General features: G+C 40.3%; 1 pseudogene; it reads left to right on the forward strand.

Annotated features, from left to right (window-relative positions):
- The first annotated feature begins 611 nt into the window (after window positions 1-611).
- On the forward strand, window positions 612-1723 carry LOC115516627 (annotated as a pseudogene).
- Window positions 1724-8225: the final 6502 nt, after the last annotated feature.

Here is an 8225-nt window from a genome sequence, read left to right on the forward strand (position 1 = left end):
TGAACAGCAAGAGAAATTGATGGTTTTGTGATAAAACATAAAAGTCAAACATACCAATTACTGAGGAAATTGGAAACTTACCATTAAGAAGGACTAGACCCTTGGCTGTGATATAGGAAAAAAACATTCATCATAATTGAGTCCAGCCATAACTATCTTTCAAAAGTCCAGTGAGGGGCGCCTGGGTGTCGCAGTCGGTTAAGCGTCCGACTTCAGCCAGGTCACGATCTCGCGGTCCGGGAGTTCGAGCCCCGCGTCAGGCTCTGGGCTGATGGCTCGGAGCCTGGAGCCTGTTTCCGATTCTGTGTCTCCCTCTCTCTCTGCCCCTCCCCCGTTCATGCTCTGTCTCTCTCTGTCCCAAAAATAAATAAACGTTGAAAAAAAAATTAAAAAAAAAAAAGTCCAGTGAAAAACTGGTCTTTCTAGCAAACAGCAGTGTGAGTAGATTGGGCGAGGTTTAACAACAGTGGAAATAAAATATATTTTACTTACTTCTCAACATCCATCACAGCACAAGTTCTTTTTAAAAAGGATAGCTGGGGTCTGGGTGACAGCGGCCTGCAGGTCCCCTACTGTCATCCAGAATTCTAAGGCTTTCTGCAGAGATTTGAAAAACGGCAACAAATGAAAGTATCAGCATCTTTAGTTCAGCATCCTTGGCTGTGGAGTAGATAGAGTCACTTTTACCTGAGAACCCTCTACAAGAACCATTTAAAAATGCTTGGAACTATATAGTGAGTAATTACAAATAGTTCCAGATTGCAACATGGGAACCTTAATAGTTCATGAGGCCCTTTATTTCTTGTTCTGTTTACCTGGATTTTTGTTTCAATTTATACTTTACATGGAAAAGTACAAAATTCAGAAAAATAAATCAGAAACATGAGAAAGCCAATAGAAATGTTTTAAAGTACTTCTCTTTAATCAGTTTTGTATCCAGCTTCCTTTGATTTGTGGAACTTATTATTTTACAGAGTATTTTAATATTCCTTATGATTGGGAAAGAATGCCAAGACGGTATATGCTGTTGGGAAGATGCGTAGGCTGTGCGGTGATTGAGGACACCTGGCACCATTTTCTGCATAGGCTCTTACATCACAAAAGAACACATAAAATATATTCATAAAATTCATCATGAATTTCAGGCGCCATTTGGGATGGAAGCTGACTATGCATATCCGTTGGAAACTCTGATTTTCGGAACTGGATTTTCCATTGGAATCATGCTTCTGGGTGATCATGTCATTCTTCTTTGGGCATGGGTGACCATTCGTTCGATAGACACTATTGATGTCCATAGTGGTGGTGACATTCCTCTCAACCCTTTAAATCTGATCCCTTTCATTGCTGGTTCTCAACATCATGATTTCCACCACATGAACTTCATTGGAAATTACGCTTCAGCATTTACATGGTGGGATAGAATTTTTGGAAGAGACTCTCAGTTTATTGCCTACAATGAAAAGGTGAAGAAGGTTGCAAAAAAAGACTGAGTAAATATCTCTTCTAAACCTTCCTGAGGGTACTTTTCCTGAATTGAAGCGAGTAGCTAACATTGCTTCTGCGGAGCAGAAATGAACAAGCAGAAATGAACAACGGATACAAAGGACATTAACAACCTTGAACTATCTTCCTAGTGGGAACTTTTTCTACTCTACATAAAAGTTCTGTGTGTGTAGAAATAAGTAAATAGATAACGAAGTATGATTTTCACGAGGAAGTTTTAAAGGCCACATTGCTAACCTTACAGAAAGGTTTGAAGTAATGGAAGAAGTATTCATCTATGTCTTTCCCCCAATAACACCATATTCCTGAAGTTGAAATTGATCTTTAAAATCTTTTAAATATATAGTGGTCATTTCAAAAACTCTTAGCAGGGTGTTGGTCTCATATTGAACTTTAAGCATCTTTTAGAATTTGCCTAAACATCAAAGTATCACGGGTTGAATCACATCAAATGACAGTGTGAGTGAGGCTGCCGAACCAGGAAGAGCCAGCACCAAGAACCTCCACTCTTGTCCTCAGCTGACCAGTTTGAGGTGATTCTCTTTCTTTGAGAAGTCCTTTTGGATTGCAAAGCACTACTGGTTTCCATAAACGAAGGCCTTTCTGAATTGTTGTAAGTGGAATATTTTAGTCTGAAGGTTTCCGGGTTACTTGAATTTTTTTTTTAAATTGAGCTTTATTTCTGCTGTTTACCCTTTCATTTTTGTAGGTTAAGTTTTCATTATACCTAAAACTGTATCTTGAAACATTGTGAACCGACTTGCTGTATTTGCACTTTGAACTATTGAAATAAATGTGATTTTTTTGTCTATCTTGTTTCCAATTTTGAACATCAGCTGTCATTTTTATTCTTATAAGGAAAAGTACAGAAACCATTAAATTTTGTAATAAAAGGAATAATTCTTTTAAAAAAAGGATAGTAGGAAAAAGGACAAGGTAGGAAATAGGAGACTAGGAGAGAGGATAACATCTCCCTTGAAAAGATACTTTATGGTCTTATACTCATTATCTAAAAGAATTAACCTCTACTTAGCACATCCACAGAAAAGCCAGATTTATTTAAAGTCTGAAATAAATTTCCTGACCCCCTAAAGTAATACTGAGATAGAGAAAAGCTTTTAATACTTTCCCCACGTCAGCAGTCTGTCATTCACTTTGTTCTAGGCAAGACCAGCTTTAAATGTGCCCTGTAGCGATGCTGTTACATTTCCCTATACTTGTACTCCACACCCCCCACCCCCACCTGCAGCCAGAGCCAGATTAAAATACACTTGTTTCCTGTATCCCCAGCGCCCTGAAACATTGTATTCCTCCTCTAGTCAATTCTTCTTGGGGACTGTTGTATAGGTAGTTTTACTGGTACTTTACAGGAATTTGCCATTTCGTGAATTCAAGGGCCTTTTCCTTCTGAATGTATGATCATAGGGCTTATATCAACTTCCTCTGACAGTTGTTTAAACGTTTCTGAAAGCATCTGAGTTCTTACGGCCGGTCCTTTGTGTCCTCCATGGGAGGAAAGCTTTTTTACTGTCTCTATATATGGGTGTCCGTCAAACAAACAAACAAAAAATACCATTTTCTGTGCAAACCCAGAATTGATACCCAGAGAAAATATTAGAAGGACAAGGGGAAGGATTGGAGACTAGAGCACTGAGGAGAAAAAGAACCAAATTTGAAAACAAAACGTAAATGCAGAAGAAGTTGGCATTAGGGTGGGCCGAGGGATGGAGAAGCTGATGTTAAAGGGCTAATTTGTGGAGGCTTCTGTGGCCAGGCAGATTGGGTTACAGGGAGCAGGTGCCGGATGGAGAGGAGCTGTGCAGGATGTAGCTGGCGCCCCCAGGACCAGACAAGCTTGAAAACAGAGGCTGAGAATTGACACAGAGGAAATGACACGGAGTTAACAATCTAGAAAAGAAGTGGAGGAGAAAACACACAAACTTTAAAGTTCATAGGAAGACCCTGAGGGGAAGAGCCTGACATTTCTGAGTAACCAAAAAGTTGGGGAGGGGAGGGATCAGAGAGAGAGGGTGGAGTGTGGGGTGAAAAGGGTTTGAAGAAGCAAGCGGGAACTAGATTGTGCTGGCCTTCGAGTATTTTGGACGGAATCCTAAGTGCAATGGGAAACTTTTAGGGGTTTTTAAGCAGAGGCGAGACATGTTTGAGATTTGTTTTTACCAGAATCTTTGTCTAAGACAAGCAAACGACTAACGACGAGGGCAGTTAGAAAGCTAATGCAGTGGTCCAAGCAAAACTGGGTGGTGGTTTAGACTACGACTCAAGGAACAGTGTGACAGGCTGGGAATGGTCAGTACGAGATGGAGTAAAATGTGTAAAGCGACATGCCACTGAAATAAATGGGCACAAGGACTATAGGGTACCCAGGGTCATTTGACATGGCTGGAGATGGACCATTTTTCTTTGCCTTAGATAATAGTTGCCCAGAAAAGCGAACTTAAAACTTCCTTTTCCATAAAGTGGTTTCTAATTAACCATTGACCTCAGATACAAAGTTTGAAACACCATCGCACTGTGGTTGAGGGTGGATTAAAGTTGTGATATGAGAGAATCACTCCCCATTAACTACTTGGGGGCCCTGGAGGGTAAATATTGCCAGACCCCGCAGGCAGTGGAACTAGCCATAATTTTAACTAGTAATTTATTATGGATTAGGAAACCAGCTAACCGAACTTGTTAGAAAATTATATAAAATAAAACTGAAGACTTTTTGCACATGGATTTGGTGATATTTAGTTGTTTGGGTTTAAAAAAAAATCTTGTTGCTGCTTCCGTCCTTCTTGGTTATTTTCTAGATAGTTCAGATTACCTTTGGATATCTCAGTCACGTCTGTAGGTTTGGGAGTAAAGGTAGAAATTAGAGGGACAGAGAGCCCACTATAGTAGTAATGGTAGTGTATTCACTATGTATTTTATTTTCTGTATTTTGATGTTTTGACATCTGGGGCCTTGCTGACCCAGAAGGGACTGCTCCTCCCAGGGTTAGATGGTTTTTACAGACAGTAAACAGCTGACTCTCTCATGAGCCTACTTTTCAAATACAAACCAACCAACCCGGAGCCTACGCTCCTTTGTGGAGCTCTCACACTCAGGGTCATTTATACACATGCCCTAAACACCCCAAGGCCAGGTACCAGAAAACTAGGGAGAGCTCCTCTGCCACACAGGCCACTGCAGTTGTTCAAACTAGCCAATCCTAACCCTATATATCTGGTCTTGCCTGTTCCTTCCCATGCCACCATCGTGAAGGTTCTTGTCCATACTTCCTCCCTTTCCCTCTGCCTTATGCCCAATGCTAGTACTTCCCTGTATGGTCCCCATGGCATGGTGTGTCCCCTTCTCTTGGGAACTGTGCGTAACGAACTATCTTTTCAATGTCAGCGGTCTCCTGATCTTCTGGCCTTACTATACCTCAATTACTCTATTAATACCCAAGATCTAAAACAGGAAAACTACCAACCCTTTCTGATTCCCTATCTTCTATCTGCACCCAAATAGGTTTCTAGCAAACAAATTTTCCATGAAAAAGTTATTATTCATTCTTCTACATTCTTCATTATTACTCATTCTTATATATTACTTATTATCTATATTTTTCCTCTTAAACACACAAGGCAAGAGCAATGTGATGGAGTATAAGGAGCACAGAAAAAGTTCTGGTCTGGCTTCAAATCTTGACCCCTATCCCCCATACTGTGAAGAGCTCAATCTAGCCTATTGGAAGATGAGAGGCCATGTGAAGAATCAAGGCACCCTAGCCAATAGCCAGCACTAAACGCCAAAATAAGGCCATTCTGGACTACCTACTTCTGTTCCACCATCAGATGGATGAAGCTGCATGTGACCCAGGTGTTAGCAGAAGAAACACTCTGAAACCCACAGAATATCACTAAAATATTGTGTTAACCCACTAGGTTTTGCAGTGGTTTATTACATAATTGACAACTGACATATCTTCTTAGCTCCTCAAGGGAGAAAAGCCATTCTGTACACACAACGATAGACTAGTCCTTGGACTTCAGGTCTGAACTTTGTTTAAGCCATGTGACAGAGCAATGATGACCAAGATAAACTGCCTTTTCTCTTCATACCAAGGTCAGCTACATGCAAAGTAACTTGGACCAAAGGTCAATATTCAGTTTTGACCAGTCCGTTCTCATTCTGTGGCACAAACCTATTTCTGCCTTCTATGTATCTTGTCAGGCTTTGGGGGAGTAGAGAGGGTACAAATAAGATAGTAAATGTTGGTAACTGTATGTGCCCTTATCCTTATCTCCTGTATCAAAGCTAAGCCCCAAACTGGTCATTTAGATTTCTTCCTTTCCTCCTTCCATTGTTCTGTCAGAGATGCTATGCTGTTAGAAAAATAAGGACGTATTTATTCAATAGCCTCCAGAATAATGTGGAAAAAATATTGTAAAGGTTCACTGACAAATGCAACAAGTTTTTGTTGAATGCCAATAGGGCTAGGCAGTTAGATCTACTTTTACTTTATTTGCTATACCTGGTATCAATAGCAAAGCTTAGGAGAGATTATCAGCTTTTTAATGGCTTCCTTTACACATTTAATCTCTGGTGATATTCCCTAAGGACTAGGGTTTCATGTCCATGTGTTTTCCATTCCAAGTTGCAACAGGGCATCTATTTGATCTGAGAAACCGACAGCTGTTCAGATCCAGGCATGCAATGTGACATTAAGACCAAAGTAGAAAGGAAGCAAAATAAGGTTCACAAGGAAAATAATCTTATAAGAACTAACATTTTAGCCTGCGGGTAAAATGCACATATATTCAGGAATAAGAAACTCGTATTCAAATCAGCATTGCAAATACAGAATTAAATTGGAATTCAATTCAGAAATCTATAAACTAGTAAGAAGGGTCATCCCATTTGCCTGTGATTGGTTAATAAATTTAATGATTACAGTAAATACAAAGTTCTTTTGTAAATGACTCTGTTAATGATTGTCTTGCATTTGAAAACACACTTCAGCCCTCTCCCCCTGAAAAAAGAACATGAACAGTATGGACAACGTTTAGGAACAAGACCTAATGTTTGTATAACTTCTTTAGACACAGCAATACTTTCTTTATAATATAGGCTGATATGGTCCCAAGTGCATCAGGTAAGCAGACCAAGTGCTTTATAGTATGTGTGTGTATATATAAATGTCAACACCAGGCAAGAGTCTATGGCAGTTAAGAACCTGGTTCCGATCAGAATTCCTTCAAATACTGTCCTCCTTCTGATCACAGTTGTCCTTTTGGATGTGAATGCTGGTCTCAAGATCTGAAGACAAAAGAGGAACAGCAAAAGGGGCCTATTCCAGGACAGTAACCAAGTCTAAACCCATTATAGGTAAGAGGTTGAGAGCTTCGTAACTTAATCACCTGCTTCTAGATGATGTTAGCAAAATACTTTAACATCAAGATCCCCAGCAAATACTCCCCCACGATCAAATAGTGAGCCATTTCAGCTTAGAGTGACTGTATCTTATTTATCTTTGTATCCACCACCTAGTGCACACTAGACGCTCACTTGTTGAGAGAAACAACTCTCATCCGTCCAAAGATAAATTCTGACTAAAATTGACTAGAGTAAAATCTTTATTGGCTCCACGTGAGATTACATGAATACCACTCCCCCTCCACACTTGACAGCCTAATGGTTATGTTCCGTTTCTTTACATATTCCGTTTAAATTGCTATTTACACAATAAAAACAATGTCCAACATCAAAACACACACACACACTTCTCTAGTTTAAAACTACTGGAATTTGTTTCAGAAGAGCTTGTGTGATTGAATTTGATATTAGTGCTTTCACAGATGATTCTGTGGGATCTCCCAGTTTTGCCCAATGGCCTGCAATACCCTTCAGCTGTCAGCTCTTCCCGTCTCTGTTCAAGGCCCAAAGACAGAAGATACAAGTGGACGGAGATAGAAAGGACATTGTCTATGTTCATGTAGTGGATACATTCAAGTCACAAATATGAGATGGAAAGGGCACTTCTACAATAGACTAAGTCTTTGATCTGACTTAGATCTCAGATCTGTCAGTTTCCTCTCTGAGCTTGGATTTTCTCATCTCTAAGATAGATTAATCCTAGAATCTTTCTGGTTCCCTTTTAGCTCTAATGTTCTATGATTTGGCTCTAATTTATTTACTAGCTGCACACACTGAATCACTAATAACATTTTGCTGGCCAGTCCTTAGCAAATCAGAAGCCACAGAATGCTCCACTTCTCATTCCACATCCACACTTGGGCAGAAGCCCACAGTTCGGCTCTAAAAGGCCCAAGTGAGGGGCGCCTGGGTGGCTCAGTCGGTTAAGCGTCCAACTTCAGTTCAGGTCATGATCTCACAGTCCGTGAGTTTGAGCCCCGCGTCGGGCTCTGTGCTGACAGCTCGGGGCCTGGAGCCTGTTTCGGATTCTGTGTCTCCCTCTCTCTCTGCCCCTCACCTGCTCATGCTCTGTCTCTGTCTCAAAAATAAATAAAAACATTAAAAAAAAAAAAAAGGCCCAAGTGAAATTCTCATTTTAGACTGGAGCAATGCCTGCATGTGATTTGACTATTCAAGTTATTTAAGAATTTAAATGCCACAGGGCATTGTTTACTGACACTGCATACTGGAATGACCCGATGAACTTTATTTTACTGCTGCCTGAGTCCCACCCCCAGAGATTCTATTGAGTTGGT

The sequence above is a fragment of the Lynx canadensis genome, chromosome B3, assembly GCF_007474595.2.
Source record: "Lynx canadensis isolate LIC74 chromosome B3, mLynCan4.pri.v2, whole genome shotgun sequence".
NCBI lineage: Eukaryota > Metazoa > Chordata > Mammalia > Carnivora > Felidae > Lynx > Lynx canadensis.